The sequence below is a fragment of the Perna viridis genome, chromosome 2 (genome assembly GCF_037379345.1).
Source record: "Perna viridis isolate PV_CMFRI_1.1 ecotype Kerala chromosome 2, ASM3737934v1, whole genome shotgun sequence".
Classification (NCBI taxonomy): Eukaryota; Metazoa; Mollusca; class Bivalvia; order Mytilida; family Mytilidae; genus Perna; species Perna viridis.
The window spans coordinates 5,560,591-5,578,477 of NC_142446.1; the positions used below are offsets into that span (position 1 = coordinate 5,560,591).

Consider the following 17,887-nt stretch of genomic DNA (forward strand, 5'->3'; position numbering starts at 1 on the left):
GAATAATCAGTATTCATTATGATTTGTTGATTGGTAAAATGTGTCTCTTTAATCTCCAATTAGCAACGCTTCCGTCTTCATTTACATTATATAACGTAATCAGATGTATAAACAAAAAGCTAAAAAATACCATTCCTTATAAGGTGCCTACGCCAGCCTTCCTTTTATGAATGACATTTTTTTATTCACTATATATTAGTCAACAGAAGAAATGATACACCGTATTTCACCAAAACAATATTTTACCTTTTTGTAGAAGACAGGACACAAGATAAAAAAAATCATTTTTAACCTTCTATGTGAGTCTCTGGGCCAAATACGAACGGATCAAGATGATTATCCGAAATTATCCAGAATCTCATCAATCAGCCCACCTGAAATTCTGCCGATATGACGGTCAGGTACTCTTCGTGTCGTATGTGCGGTTTCGCAAGCGTATAAGACCTTTAGGTGCGTTTTCTGGCACCCGGGCCTGGTTTCATAAGAATTCTCAATCCCTCAAATCATCCCTCAATTTTGACCAAACAAATAAATCGAGGAAATCTCAAAATGAGATTTTTTTTAAAGAACCACATGAGCATAATTGGCAGTGGCGGATCCAGGGGGAGGGGGAAGGGGGTTGGCACCCTTCATTTTTATTGGAAAATGTTCATTTTCATGTGCAAAATTGACAAAAAAAAAAAGCAAATAATGCCCTTGCACCCCAATTTTCTGAGGAATCCCGGCTGGTACCCCTCCTTTTCCTTGTTTGATTCCGCCCTGATTAGTGACGTCAGCCAACTCGTACCATTGCTACTGTCTGTTCAAGCTCATTTTGGAGTAATCGTGGCATCCTAATCAGGGTTTGTTTCTACTATTGTTAACCTAATGCAGAGGCCTAAATATTGACACCAATTTATCGAAGATCAGTACTAATATAAAAGTCGCCCGAGCCTATAAATTTGCATCAGCGATTATCATTTACACAACCGCAGGAAACAGTTCCGTTGATATGCTCCGTTAAGGTTTAAATACAAATAGTTAGGCGTCTTTTATATGTATTTCTAATATACCAAGTTTAATGTAAGTCTATGTTAATCTAATTTACTATACAAACTAATAATTAATTTGGTTTGAATTAATAACCAACCAATAAAAAATATTTTTCCTCTAACCTCTGATTAGTACCTGTTGTTCATTTCTGTGCATTTACCCGAATGAACCAACCGTTCACTGTCGATTTTCAAGTTTCCTACAAACGCTTTATTCTCAGATACATAATTAACCATAATTGATGTTCAACTAGGATGAAAATCATATAACAAATATAAAGAGGGATTCTGAGAACCAATCGAAAGCGCTGTCTTTAGATATTTCATGCTGGCTCGAGACGGGTCCAGATATTTACGAAAAGGGGTAGAGGTTCCGATCAAGAAACTTATATATAGAAAGGCTGTTATTTGCCGCTCATTTTTTGCCAAAATTTACACAAACTTTTAAACAAAAAGGTGGCCCAACCCTTGAAACCTTCCTGATGTATTACCTACAGCTTCGTGCATTTTGGCGGCTAATTAAATAAATTGCACCGATCTTTATCTTAACAGATTTTTAGTACTATCAACGCCTCGTGACATCAAGAGCCGGAGATGATAACTACTTTTCTTTGACGACGGCGTAGGAATTTATGCAATTTTCTCAGAAATGGTGTCAGTCTTTGTTTTTTTTTTAAATAATCACCCTATTTGGCTATTTGGCAATTATTTATAATGATAGAACTGTATATGTTTGGTACAGGGGATTAAAGGGGCGTGGCTGGGAAAAATGGTATAGGCCAACTAGTAGTTTGTAGTACTAATTCAATTATGTTGGAGTTTTTTATTCATTCTTCAATAGGTGATCCATGTAAACAGACAACGAATATTCTTTGTCCGCAAACTGGCACACTTCTACAATGCCACTTGAATTTTTGCGTCATTTTTTAAAGACAAATTGATTTGTTTTCATAATCAGAATGGTGAATTTAAAATAAAAGACTTTAATATAAACAATTTACAACAATAAACTTGTGTTTAGATACGCTTGATGTCAACACCTGTTCTTTCCTTTTAGCTCCTACATATATTTTTGTAATTGGACGACTATATGGGACGTATACTAGTAGATTATAAACGATCGATATCAATTGATTCAGTACACGAGTACTTTGATTTTTTTTTTGTCTTGATGGCGAAAATAACTGAAGATACATATTGAATATAACTTTGCATTGTTGTGTTCATTATTTTAATACGTGCGTGGAAAGGAATAGTCTGGATCACTGTTACGAACGGGGGGGGGGGGGGGCTTATAAATAATTCATAAATAATGCTGGTCAAAGGAAAAGGAGAGAGTATAGGTGGAAACATTCATGTCCCAGGTTCTCTTCGAGGTTTGGTCACATTCTACATGTACATGTAGCACGTGAAATTAGGAAACGATCATTTTATCAGCGGAAGGGGGGGCTGGGGTCTTTTTGATTTTTTCCCCAATTTTGGATATGTTTTTTTTACCCATCCATTAAAAAGTAAAAGTAATGTTTCTGTACTTCCCAATTACTTAACAAAGTAGATCCGACATCAAATCCCACCCCATCCCCTCAGGATAAAAATGTTCGGTGTCTTAGAGAAGAACTACGTTGATTTGTGTTTACTTAAAGCCTGTCATATCCAGGTGTTATCGTCAGACTCCTTTTAACCACATGCCAAACAACAAAATCATGTCTTGAAAACCAAATCAGCTGCAGTCCAGACATCGCGTTTGGTACATGACCTCAAGGTCAAAGATCATCCACAAAGTTGCCCGACACATCATCTCAAGGTAGTATCTCTTATCATGACAAATGCGAAAATTCTATCTCTAAAGACAAGAAAGATACAGCACCGACACATATTATTTCATTACAAATAATACAAAAACAACAACAACAACAAATTTGCCCTCAAGGTTAGAGGTCAATTGTCCCCAAGTTTAGTACTCAACACATTATTTTGATATTGTTTACCAATGCACATGCCAAATATAAGAAGCATATCTCTATAAAGAAAAAAAAAGATACAGCTCGGACACGATTTGTAACAGAATTAAAAAATATAACACATATCACAAAGATGGAAGCCCCAGTGTCCTAGGGGATTTCGAATTTGTGCTAGGACAGAAAACTTCGTTGAATAATATATAGTTTGTGGTCAGACAAGTCTTGACACCTTGGTTGTTAAATATCCTCGTGGACCTATTGTCCACCGAGAGTGGCATCGTCCCATGAACTGACAACCAAACTGACACAATAGGTCCTATCATTCACAAGAACACGCTGTAAAAGAAGATTTACATATACTGTAATCGTTATGGTAGATTTAATAATAAATTACACGTACTTCTCAGAGAAAAAAGACATTACTTTTCTACCAATGGACGAAAACACATTCAAGTATGTTCAAGAGGTTGCACTTTGTTATGTACTTTCGGAACAGAATTATCATCCGGAAACAAAGCATGATATACTTGATCAAAACGGAAGATGATGGTGTGTCACAAATGGTTACCTCAAACTTCCCCCTTGAATAGTTCATTAATGAAGCGTACTGTAGGTCGGAAAACAATACTCGAATAATTTATGATTCGTGAGCATTTGATGTACCACAAGTATTGAAAGACAAAGAGGGCACTACTAAACAATGCCACATCTACTGATCATGTGGCCCGGGTCTGTGGCAAAGAAGGTGCTACTAAACAATGCCACATCTACTGACCATATGGTGGGTTTCTGTGGTGTTAATCATGAAAGAAAGAATCAGTACTAAGGAGAGACTCTTAATATTTCCCGAACAGATAGACATACTGGAGCTTATCACAAGGGTTACCACTAAAAAGTTAAGGAAACAAGTTCTCGGAACATACGTCTTTGATAGAGAGCAATCATTGGATTTACTTGGCTATGAACGAAATTTTTCATACTGACTTTTGCCGGAACAAGACCAAGATGGTTTGACTAGCAAACAGGCGCTCCTGTCGTTACAACGCTTTCATACGTGAAGAGCCAAGATTGTAAATTCATTAATATGACGGTCCTAGTAAATAAACTGCAACAACTGTTATAAATATGGTTTTTGTATCACAAAATGTACAATGTCACATCTATTGACAATATAATTGTAGCTAAAAGAAATGTACTATTAAATTTTGTATTGAATAAGGGAGATAACTCTTCAACACTGAAATAAGTCCTGTAAAATTTCTCTCAACTATGAAGTCAGAAATCAGAAGTATAAAATACAAACTCTTAAGTATGAAATATGCACTCTGAAGTATGAAGTACGAACTTCGAAGTATAATGTATGAACTCTGAAGTATGAAGTATGAACTCAGAAGTATGAAATCAGAACTAAAAAGTGTGAAGTATTAACTCTGAAGTCCAAAGATACCTCTAGCTTTCCGTACTTTTGGAATTTGACGATTACTTGAGGCGTAAAAAATCAAACAATCGATATAAATTGATCCAGTACATGAGTACTTCGATGAAAAAAAAAAAAAAACAGGTACGGCCTTTCCTTTGGACAGTCATATTGGTGATGCCATTTTTTAATGTATTTAAATCTAATAATATCTTTTATGTATTTTTTCCTTTTTTGTGACAACTAAAATAGCTTTGTTGGTTTTTTGTTATAATATGTCTGCGGAGAAAATTGAACTTACGCATGACCGAATGACGATAAATTTTCAGAGGGTCAGCACTCAGTGTACCAATGGACCAATGGACATTTCTCTCGCGGAACTGTCGAGCAGAAGAAGAAATAATTGACCAAATTGTTAAATTCATTTTTTTTTTGCAATAACCCCCCTCTCAATTGAAACTCCTCTTCTGAAAATTCACCTGTCGCCACAATTTAGGGTGCTCTATATAGTTACATTATGGCGCACTGTTTCGCACACCAAGTTACCCCGGTCAAATTTTGTAAAACTTCAAATTAAAAGTTGAACTTTGGTGGATACATTGTTTAAATGTAGTTTAGCAATAACATAGACAGATGTAATATATGTAATGATAAACAGGTGTAATTTAAAGGATGGCTGATTTTCAAAATACCTTATTTCGCACGAAGTTTAGGAACTAAAATTGTGAGAGAATGCATGCTTTCATCCTGTAGTAGTGTCTAAGTGCCTGATATTTTATAAAACATAGTAATTGGCTGTTAGTTTTAGTAAGGCACCCCTGATTTGTACTAAAACTCAGTAATATTTTTTTTCGGTATGTTACCATGGCTACTGGATTTTTTAACAATAATCATTTAATTACTTATAAATGACTTGAACCTCCACACACCAAGGATTTCAAAAATATGCACTTTTTTATGACAAAACACTCGAAATTTCTGTGCCGACTGCCTCAAAACAGCTTTATTTCAACAAAATGATACCAAATTTTCATAAATGACCTAACTGTATTGTACTACCTTATGTTAAGGGATATGTATCAGCCAACGGCATTATGCGGAATTCCTAGAACACTCGCTTTTCGCCAGCCTTAAAAATTCAATCACTTCCGAATTACGTACGTCATGTCCGACTGAACGAACCGTTCTTGTTATAGGATGCGCCGACGCTCCGTCCCTAATGAGGTCTTCACACGATGATGGATTGAAGAATAAGGTTACATTGCGACCGCCGTGAGTAAAAAAAGGTGTTGATGTCATTACAAAGCTTTCGCGTGAATTTAAGTTGGTATGAAGAGCAAACAGCAGTCGCTGCCGTAACGAGGAAACGCGATTATTTCTCCTTGAACTCTCGGTCCGTATAATTTAAGCATTTAAATGGTTTTCGATCAGATAAAAAAGATGAATACATGTTAATACAGAAAAGCCATAAAATTAATTTTAGCTTGATTATATATATATATGGTTGAGGTGTTTAGTTACTACGAGGTTAATGTATGTAAATGAATTCAGATTGTGGTGTAGTACGTGGGTTTTATAACAGTACACTGACAATCCTTAAGTCAGTTTTGGTATTCAGATACACTCTATTAATGTACATGAGACGTTTATAAAAGGTATGACAGATCTTCAAGTCAAGTTATATACACACTTAACTTAAATATTGTTATCGTGTTCTGGGGTACCAATCTGATGGATTTCTGTTTTTGTCTATTCCATTGTATGTTGTTCATTCTTAGTATCCAATGATTGGTGCATCTGCACCTTATTGGAGAAATTCATCGTTTTCATTTGTACGAAAACCCATTTCTTTTAACTAAATGTTTATTCGTCATCTTATATGAAATGTTTTACAATGCAAAGTATCATTTTACAGATTAGCCAAAATATTAAGGCATTTCATTATTAACAAATTCCTGTAATGTTTACTTATCTATATCAAATAGAAGCTAACCGAAAAAACAAAACAAAAAACAAAAAACACACACACAACCTGACTGATAATGAACGAATACCTGTTCTTATTATTACAGATATGGACAGTGGCACAGGGGGGGGGGGGGGGGCGGTAATTCAAGTAGCATAAACCATCAAAACAAGACAGCCAGAAGGAAATAGAAAACCCAGTTAAAGTCACCTCCTAGCAATAGGTTTGTTGAATTCAGACAACGTTGAATTATTTGGCAGCTTGTTTAAAATAGCGACCATTTTAAAATATCCATTGCAACGTAGTTTTGGGGAAATACGGTATTACATATATTTTTTTCCTAAAGTATTTAATAATATAATGAGATTTGGCGTAGTTGAAGTTTTTTTTTTCACCAAAAAACGTGATTTTCTTCCTTCTGTGTTCTAATTTAAAGTGAAGAACATTAAACTAATCTAAATATTGAAAGAATCACGAAAGTGTTTATTTAACGGAACGATCCATCCTCAAATGAGTTTAAAATTTAAATGAATAGACTAAGAGGAAGTTTGCTCAATAGACGGCATTGTTATCTCCTTTTTATGTGACAATATTTGCATTTTGTTTAGAGGCGATTTCCGGTGGGCAACATAAGGTTTTTAGCTATCCTTTTTTAATAAAAATTTTAGGACAAATAAATTAATTTCGAATACTCCACAATTATTACGTAATAGTTATATGAATAGGACGAGAATAAATAAAGCGGTAATAAGATTTCTGTGCTACCGAATTTTCGATGGCCCTCTATTTGTTAGATTTACCTTACTTTTTAAGTCAAGGGTGATATGCGAAAGGTTATCTTTGTTGAACCAATCTATCAATTTTGGGGGTGTACAGGGGAATTCTAAATCCTTAAGATTTATCGATCATTTAATTTAGTATGCTTTCACACCAGTATCACTTTGATCATACCGTAACTTTATTTACACATGAGTTCATGTAGAATACAACCAGATCCGATGTGTCGTTTTAACAACGAAAAAGTTGACACATCGGATGGTGATGTCATCAGCCCGTCAAACTTTAGATAAAATGTTTTTATGTAGAAATGATGTTTATGTTTTTTTTTATTAAGTATGTACCTACATTGTACTGATGCGACCCCGATAATATTGCTACTATTTCCACATCATTAAGCAAGTCAATCAGAAACTAGAGTCTGATTCTCAAAGCAACACTAACAAAACCAGGCCTACAAACGAAACACTCCCTCTTTTTATCAAGATTTCTTAATAGACCGCCCATCGTCTTATAACTTCACCGTTAACAAACTTCTAAAGGGTAAAGAAAATACAATTACTCAAAAGGAGGGAAATCTTTGTTTTGCTTTTTTTCAAGGATGAGATAAAATCCTAAGACTGGATGTATAAAGTAACAAGTTGGGGTTTTAAACGTAAACTTCTCGTGTGGACCGATCGAAATAAGAAGATAACGATGGGTTAGAATAGAGGTATATCCAGTGACAGATCAACACAATGATCGCCGACGATATATCAGTACAAAAGTTCATGTAGCAGCCGACCAATTACAGAGGTATCCCCACCCGAACTCATTAACTTCTTCTTACCATTATTGACAATGATAAAATCGTCACGAATATTGCAACAGTGTCAAAATGACGTATTGGTAATCCAGTTAACTAAAGTCTTAAATAATTTTGCTGGGTATCAGAAATACTCGGTAAACACCGTTCTTTTCTTCAAACTTAATATGTAGGAACCAACTAGCAATGAGGAGTAGGGATATGTTAAAACTTTACCACTGCCGAAGTAAGATCGGTTTATCGTGTTGTTTTTGACAAATAATTATGTTCCTACGTCCGGACAAAGACCCAAGAAATTGTAGAGAGAGGTAACAGATTCTACCGCTTATGTGAATACTACGGTGTCAGGTTCGTCTGTATAAGCGAATACTCAGGTGACAGGTTCGACTGTATGAGTTAATACTCAGGTGTTAGGTTCGTCTGTATAAGTGAATACTCAGGTGTCAGGTTCGACTGTATGAGTTAATACTCAGGTGTCAGATTCGTCTGTATAATTGAATACTCAGGTGTCAGGTTCGTCTGTATAAGTGAATACTTCAGTGAAATATACGTGTATAAAACAAAAAAAATGGTTGATTAATTGTTCACTGTAATTGGCTGTATGTGTTTTTCATAATGTGTGATGACGTGACCGTTCGATAGTCCGAAGGTTTATCAATGTGACGTCCATTGGCCCAAAGATTTGATAGCCTGAAGTAATGTTGGTCCGAAGGTTTGATAGCCCGAAGCATTAATTGTACTTATTTCCGATCGTTTGTAGGTCATGATCAAAAGCTTTGGCGACCCTTACAGATCTCAATCTCAATTTGCTGTGTGTTGTTTGGACCATGCGACAACTTTTGTCAAAATATTCTAGACAGGTCGAATCTGATACATCTATACATATATCATCATATAAGGCTGAAAGTCAAGAGATATATAAATAAATAAACAAACTTAAGCTATCACCGTCTTGAATGAAACCGTGGGAGTCTATGAAAAGGATCAAAGATCAGTAGAAAGAGGGAACTTTAGGAATCAATTTTTCTCTCTTATATTTGTTTATAATATCATAGAAGACATGGAAAGTGGAAATATACTAAGATTTTACTTTAAAAATGGAATGCCTATCTTTTTACTAAAACCATTTCGGATAGTAAATTTTATTTACCGGTTATTTGAACATTCCCAAAAGTGATTCTATAGCCTCTGACGACAGTTACCCTGTCGGTGTCCATCATTCCTGTTTATTGTCGAGTCCATTTACGTTTAATTACCCGTGTGTGGTATTTCGGATTTTGTATGTTGATTTTTTTTGTCTCCGTTATCTTTTTTGGTCTTTATCTCTTGATTTACATTTTTTTTCGCTTTAAATGCGGTTGCCATGTTATTTCTAAAGCATTTTGTAAATAAAAGACGAAGACCATATTGGTATGATGGAATGGTATATCTGTCCAACTTAGCCCTTGAACCCCAAAATTAAAAAAAAAATCACCATGAATTTGAACCGAACCTCAACAAAATTTGAATGTCCCAAGTACAACTGTAGATGCCTTAGAGGATACTAATGCGCAAAGATTGAGGAACAAATGGTGAATAAACGGTAAAAACATTGTACATACTCATTGACATCCAGTTAGATATTAAACATACACACGTGTATGAAACATTTTTTCATGTCTTAAATGAGCAGATTTATCAAGTCTTTCTATTTTCGTGTGTGTAATCTAGCGAACCTTCTAACTTACTGGTATGCCACGACTTACTATAGAAAGAAAACTTACTAGTTACCTAGTCATAGTGAAAGTAGATTGATTTGTCAATTAAAACTCAAACAGCAGCGGCCAAAGTTTTATCCTCGAACCTTAATATCACATTCTGTCAAAAAACTACGGAAACAAATAAGAGTAATATGCAGGTTGATGGGAAACGAATCAGGTTTGATGAGGTAATATGAAAACAGAAATTGATCACTTAATGTAGGGAGATAGATTTGTACAATACACCTATGAAGTAACTTACTACTCTAATATTTCACATTGAATGTTTATTTTTCATTTCAAAGAAAATATAGTCTAATCAAACTGACGGTTATTGTTATTGGAATATTACGTATGATGGATTCGAGTCTTAGTACGTAACGCTTAGTGTTTCTCCCATCCTTTGTGTAATGTATATAAATCTTGGATCAAACTTTTTTTCAACCATTTGTCAAATCTCTTCGATGTTGCGAAAATATGGCTTGATATAAATATCGAGTGCTCGAATCTACGACTCTGGTGCAACGGACTAGCAATTAAACTTGTGCCATATGATCACCAAAATATAAGGTGGCTCAAAGTATAAATCGGTCAAATAACATATAATTATCTCACTCATAATTTGACTTGTACAAATGTAGTTAGATCTAGATACAGTAATGTAGCTCTTGGCTTGCTCTGTTCTCCGAGGTCTGTTCTAGCGTAGCTACAAAATAGACCCCGTTAAAACTTCGTTGTGATTACTAACCGGGCGATTTCAGATTATTTTACCGCTTTTCATGATGCAAATACTTTTGAAATGGTAGAATATCATTTAAAAGGGACAAAATCTACCTGGCCTGAAGAAGTTCAAGCAGAATAACTGCAAAATATACAAGTCTGACTGGTCAATAACTGTTTCAACACATTATGTCACAAAACGCACGGTAGAAACGGTCAGTTGACGTTAGCTTTATAGTTCACAAGGCCCTCAGTTGACAAATACATGTACATCATCATTACCAAAACGGTGGAATCTTGAAGCATGACAAACACCACATCAGATTATTTATATTTTTCCACTACGTTCGTCTGAATATAACAAAATTTTATATTAGGGCTAAGGAACTTATTTGTTACCTGAGAAGGGTGGGGGCTAATCAAAATGTGGGGGGTCACATTTTTTTCTGCTTACTGAAAAGGGGAGTTCAAATTTTTGTTTGAAGCTGAAAGTTGGGATCTTTTTTTTTACATACAGAAATTCCTAGTCTATATATTTCAAGGGGTTCATTTTTCCGGGGTTGAGATTATCAGAGTCACTAGTACATAATGACATTTTATCAATTTCAAAACAAATTTTATGCATTACTATACATTGTATTACATTTTTGAAACGCTATATACGCCATTGTACACTGTTAATATGGTTATGTCACTGATAAGATCAAAAATATCCATCTGGACTTTTATGCTTCGCAGTGAGGAAGTCAAAAGGGTCGTAAGACTCATCTTCTGAAGATTTCATTTCCTGTTCCATTTCATCATCACTTTTGCTACCATTTTCATAATCATGTTTGTCACTGGTTTCTTGTGTTTCAATAACATTAGATTTTGGCATGGATGAATTTTCGATTGTAAACACTTCTTATCATTTCGCTTGCTTCCATTTAAAAAAAATATCTCTATTGAAAATGTTGTGTTTTCAAGAATTCTGATATATAAAGTACCTATACATCATATCACATGCTTTGAAGGTAAGTGTTTGCATGTTACAATTTTAGTATGTTTTGTATATCTTTAAAAAGTATGAAGGGCGGGTCATTTTTGTCAAATTCTCTAGGTGGGGGGGGGGTCAAATTATTTTAATGAAATGCTGTGTAGGATCAAGAAAAATTCATAGGTGTGATTTAAAAATGACCAGCCCCATCCCAGGTAAAAATGATAATTCCCTACATGATAGTCAAAAATGATTATTCCATACACGATAGTCAAAAATGATAATTCCCTACATGATAGTCAAAAATGATTATTCCATACACGATAGTCAAAAATGATAATTCCCTACATGATAATTCCCTATAGCTACATGACGATTCCCTACATGATAGCCAAAAACCAAATTAGGTATGCTACATGCTATATATAAACAAATGTTGATTTTTATTCAATATATACTGAATATTAGTCTGAATGGTCAATCACTGTTTCAACACAAGACGTCACAACAAAAACGGCCGATAAGGACCAGGGTCCGGCGCCACAAAAGTTAAGAAATACTTCCATGGTAACTCCAATCAAAGTCTTTGAAATTGATGACGTCACTAACAGTTGATAATTTTCTCATACTTAGGTAAATTTTTTTGTGGCGTCGGTGCCAGCAGGCCTTCTGTTGACAAATACATGTACATCACCGTTTCCAAAAAAAAAAAAAAATAAATCTTGAAATATGACAAACACGAAGTCAGATTATTTATATTTTCCACTATGTTCGTCCGAATATAAAATAATTATATACTAGAGCTAAATGATAACAACAAAACCGAATTAGGTATGCTACTCGCTATAATCTTTAATAAACTAGGTATGCTACTCGCTATAATCTTTAATAAACTAGGTATGCTACTCGCTATAATCTTTAATAAACTAGGTATGCTACTCGCTATAATCTTTAATAAACTAGGTATGCTACTCGCTATAATCTTTAATAAACTAGGTATGCTACTCGCTATAATCTTTAATAAACTAGGTATGCTACTCGCTATAATCTTTAATAAACTAGGTATGCTACTCGCTATAATCTTTAATAAACTAGGTATGCTACTCGCTATAATCTTTAATAAACTAGGTATGCTACTCGCTATAATCTTTAATAAACTAGGTATGCTACTCGCTATAATCTTTAATAAACTAGGTATGCTACTCGCTATAATCTTTAATAAACTAGGTATGCTACTCGCTATAATCTTTAATAAACTAGGTATGCTACTCGCTATAATCTTTAATAAACTAGGTATGCTACTCGCTATAATCTTTAATAAACTAGGTATGCTACTCGCTATAATCTTTAATAAACTAGGTATGCTACTCGCTATAATCTTTAATAAACTAGGTATGCTACTCGCTATAATCTTTAATAAACTAGGTATGCTACTCGCTATAATCTTTAATAAACTAGGTATGCTACTCGCTATAATCTTTAATAAACAAATGTACATTTTTGTTCAATATATACAGAAAATTACATGTCAAAATCTGTATCACATGCGGTATCAATCCGAGACTCCTATATCAACCCAACGGCCACATGCGGTATCAACCCGAGACTCCTATATCATCGCAACGGCCACATGCGGTATCAACCCGAGACTCCTATATCAACCCAACGGCCACAAGTCATGTTCATTGGATTATATACTTTAACTATATTTTAAGTATATTCCGTGAAGGAGTGTGATATAGGGTATGCGATAGAGCTCTAGGGTGTGATATATAGGGTATGCGATAGAGCTCTAGGGGTGTGATATAGGGTATGCGATAGAGCTCTAGGGCTGTGATATAGGGTATGCGATAGAGCTCTAGGGCTGTGATATAGGGTATGTGGTAGAGCTCTAGGGGTGTGATATAGGGTATGTGGTAAAGCTCTAGGGGTGTGATATAGGGTATGCAATAGAGCTCTAGGGCTATGATATGTGGTATGCGATAGAGCTCTAGGGGTGTGATATGTGGTATGCCATAGAGCTCTAGGGGTGTGATATACGGTATGCGATAGAGCTCTAGGGGTGTGATATAGGGTATGCGATAAAGCTCTAGGGTGTGATATATGGTATGCGATGTAGGTATAGCGGTGTGATATAGGGTAAACGGTATTTAAACATTTAAACACCTATAATGCATTTACACAAAAAAAGGTATGTTTTGTAGTTTTGAAAAAAAAATTGAAAATTAAAGTTATCATGTTGATTTTCTCCGAAACTAACCAAGAAAAAAAGATATCCGTATACATAAATTCAATGTGAATTAAAAAGCTGTGTAATACAATATAACTATAATTCGCCGAGTAATCTATTCATCCACAAAATATAAATAATTAATTGTTTTTTTTTTCAAAAACAAAACTTTATTTTCTACTTGGGGCTTTTTTGGTTGGTTATAATATGTACACATCATATTCGGTTAGTATCTTTTGTCTACACCTGTCAGAATGTGTATTGCCTTCAGCACTACCTGTCAGCACATATCTAGTTTAACAGATAGCGTGGTTTGCAATTAAAATGTAATTGGACCAGAGAAAAATAAACCTTATAAAATTTGGTTCGAACGGGCAAATGGCCATCTTAAGATTTACGATTACTATGCATATATCAAAAAAGCAAATTGCCTATATGTTGATAAATGTACATAATACATGTGTATGTCTAATATAACTTAATTAAATAGTATTACAAATTATACAGGTAAAATTTTGTTTTCTTTAAGAAATATATAACGTGACATAATACAATGATATTCATCACCAATGTCACCAGATCACATGACTGCATTTTCTATCATTTCGTATGGAAGTCTATTTCTCTTATCGTGATAAATAAAAGTCGCGAAAAATTATCGCGACTTTTTTAGATGAAATTGTCATTTATGTCGACAAAATATCCAATTATCACGACTTTTCGAGATAATCTTTCGCGACTTCATTTATCACGATGACAAAAATAGACTTCCATAATTTCTCAATATACCACGCCACCCTTCTGATTCGGCAATTAATGTCTTATAATAACATTTAACAAATAAAATTGTAGATATTTCTCAAAAGATCAGATTATAGAATAACTGGAAAACTGGGTGTCTTTTTTTGTAATTTTGAGTTCTCAATACACGAAAAACAAGTTTGCTTAAACTACCCCAGGAAACGACGTTAATACAGTATTAACTATTGACAGTTGTTCATTCTTACTACAGTGTTAACTATTGACAGTTGTTCATTCTTACTTTTCACAATTTTAGAAATATAAGTAATCATGATAATTATTTAATTTTCTTAAATCTAAATGTTAAAGCAGAATGAGACAACGTTATGTTAATAACAGAAATGGTCCCCCCCCTATATTGCAAATTACTTACTACAGACATTGATGGAATTCTGGACTTTGCGATATCATATCATTTTTGAATTGATCTTAACAAAGTTCTCATCTATGTTATGTTCGAACGTGGAAATACAACATCTAGATAACTTATAAAGTAATAAGTAAGTCATGTATTGTAGGGCACCAACCATTTTAATAGTGAGTCGGGTGGGGTGTGGGGGACAAATTACAACATTAGCTGCTGTCGAAAAATAATTATTTTCGCGCTTGCTCCAAAATTTCGTTTTAACTCAATACAATCCCAGCCCCCACCCCAAGAAGAAAATGGTCTGTGCCTAACTTTATTTCAAGTGTAATCCGAGTAGTATAAAAGATGTAAAATTACAGAAGACACAACTCGGATTTCTTGCAACATAAATTGTTTGACTTTTTATTTTAAAAGTATCTAAGACTGACATAAATTGGAATTATCTGTTTCAATAAAGAAAGGACTTCAACAGTGCCTAGCACAGTTAATTTACAGAAAAGTACATTGTGTGGTTTGTCAAAACCAAGTTAGGATTAAAATTCTCTTTAAAGTAAATATACAAAATTAAACTGAACAAGGTAGCCTTTGTCATCAAACACATTAAACTCAGCAAACCACTACTTTAATTTGAAACTGCAAATAAAAACATCAATATAAGAAGATATTTAAATCAACATATAACGATTTAACTCGGTAGAAAACTCTTAGTCCGCGCAAACTAAGACAAGCGGAAACTAATAATTGATTTGTACTTGAAAAGTAGTCTACATTTTGCCGGCTTGGTAAAACACCATCACAGTCGATCATCGTTGATTCAGGTAAAAGTACATAAGTTTGTTTAACGTTTTTTGTTTTGTTTTATAAGAATTGTTTTACAATGTACTTCATTAGAAAACAACTGCCCAGAGAAGAGTCGACTCATGAAAGACTTTATGTCATTATGTTCTACCAAATGTCGAGTGTTATGAATACCAGGCTACATACTAATACCAAATGTCGAGTGTTATGAATACCAGGCTACATACTAATACCAAATGTCGAGTGTTATGAATACCAGGCTACATACTCTATTCAGTTGATTGTTTAGTGGTGAATACTATACAATCCGTCTATCTTCAGGTGAACATGGTATTGTTAGAAACAACTGTATCATGTGCAGTTTGATTTTTCTTGAGGATGAATTCATTACATCATTTTGTTAAAAGCATATATTGAAAAAGAAAAAACATCCAATAATCAACTATACTTGGCCTTCATGTTTTTAAGCTTGTACATGTACATTCTGTGGAAATTCTTGACAGCTTTGTAAGATAAGTAAATACATTTTATGCGTTCAATATCAGAAGTGTAATGCAATAGCACATTCAAAACACGTTCTTTTTTTGAAGTTTTGTTAATAAACAACTAATTGTTACCTGTATAAGTATTCGTTAAATTGATGCGTACTAACGCCCTGCCAATATCCAGCGGCTAGAAAGCATAGAAGTTTGGCTGACAATATAGAGGTGACAAGACGACAGCATCTAGACGTTCTGAACGGATGAGTGTCAGGTGGATATCTGAAAAATCGATTGACTCATTTTGCTCGGTTGTCTACTCGTAAGCAGCTTGAGGACAATATTGATATATTTGAGTCGGATGCTGACATGGCATTGACACTATAAGGTCACATGTCTAATGGTTAGTTGAGAGAATTCAGAATTGATACACTCAGGTCGGATGTCTAGTGGTTACTTGAGAGAATTCAGCAACGATACACTCAGGTCGGATGTCTAGTGGCTAATTGAGAGATTTCAGCAATGATAAACTTAGATCGGATGTCTAGTGGTTAGTTGAGATAATTCAGAATTGATACACTTAGGTCGGATGTCTAGTGGTTAGTTGAGAGAATACAGAATTGATACACTTAGGTCGGATGATAGTGGTTAGTTGAGAGAATACAGAATTGATACACTTAGGTCGGATGTCTAGTGTTTAGTTGAGAGAATACAGAATTGATACACGTAGGTCGTATGTCTAATGGCTAGTTGAGAGAATTCAGCATTGATAAACTTAGGTCAGGTGTCTGGTGGTTAACATAGTGTAACATTTCTCTGGTGATTGACCGATAGTATGAACAGTTCTAAAACATATACACTGACACGCAAAGTAAGAAATATTGGATTACCGGTGCTCGCTGTTTGACCATTTTAGCTTTGAGTATCACACTTAATTGTGTCATAATTTGTTGTACGGTATATGTTAGTACTGGCAAACTAAATGAAAATTGCGAAGGCGCGTTCTGGGGTTTGTCAAAAGTTTCTATGATTCAATGCTGGGTTCCATAAACTACAGTTACTAAATATATCAAATCGAAGAAGTCAATATAATTTATTGTCAACACTTTTTTTTTATTCAAAGCTTTTTCCATCAATTGTTATGTTTTATTTGAAGGAACGAAACACTTCACTGCAGTTAATCCAGAGGTATGAAATATTAGAGTTGTCACCGAGAACAAAATGATAAGTTGGTATCGTCACAATGTCAGGCAAGCAAATCTGGATTAAGTAAAATGACTTCCTTCATAAGTCAGGTACTTTATAAATAATTATGGTAATAGTCAGGAAAAAGCTCGTCCAGTCGAAAATGATGACCAAGGATTAGGAACCCTTGACTTACTTTAATGGCTTATCACATCAGTACGATAATTGGGACAATGCTTTGAAGAAGTTAACCTTTAAAGTTCAAAAGGAAATCCATCTTCACCAATTTTAAGTGTGATTTTAAAACCAATCAAACACTCTTCAGCTAATACTGAGGCATTTGTAAAAATCCTAAGAAAAATTTAATGATTGGGTAAAATGTTTTTACAATGAGAAAAGGACCGGATGATAGACCGCAAATTTATGTCATTTCTGTAATATCACTTTGATCCCAAGGGAACAATAAAACTTTCGCTACGCTGAATAAACACACGGTCCGTTATCGAGGGGCTATAAATTATCTTAGTCCTATACAGTGGACGGACATTGAAGTTACACAATGATCATGAGAAGCCATGTTCAGTTTTAAACTATAGCATCTGGTACATATACGTCTCTTGAGTTAGAAATGGTCA

General features: G+C 34.5%; 1 long non-coding RNA gene across 1 annotated transcript in view; it reads left to right on the forward strand.

Annotated features, from left to right (window-relative positions):
* Window positions 1-15,506: 15,506 nt before the first annotated feature.
* LOC148623441 (uncharacterized) overlaps window positions 15,507-17,887 on the forward strand; it is a 28,209-nt gene continuing 25,828 nt past the window's right edge. The window contains exons 1-2 of the long non-coding RNA XR_015919426.1: window positions 15,507-15,608; window positions 17,224-17,255. This is a non-coding gene — a long non-coding RNA (uncharacterized LOC148623441). The remainder of the gene's footprint in view (window positions 15,609-17,223; window positions 17,256-17,887) is intronic.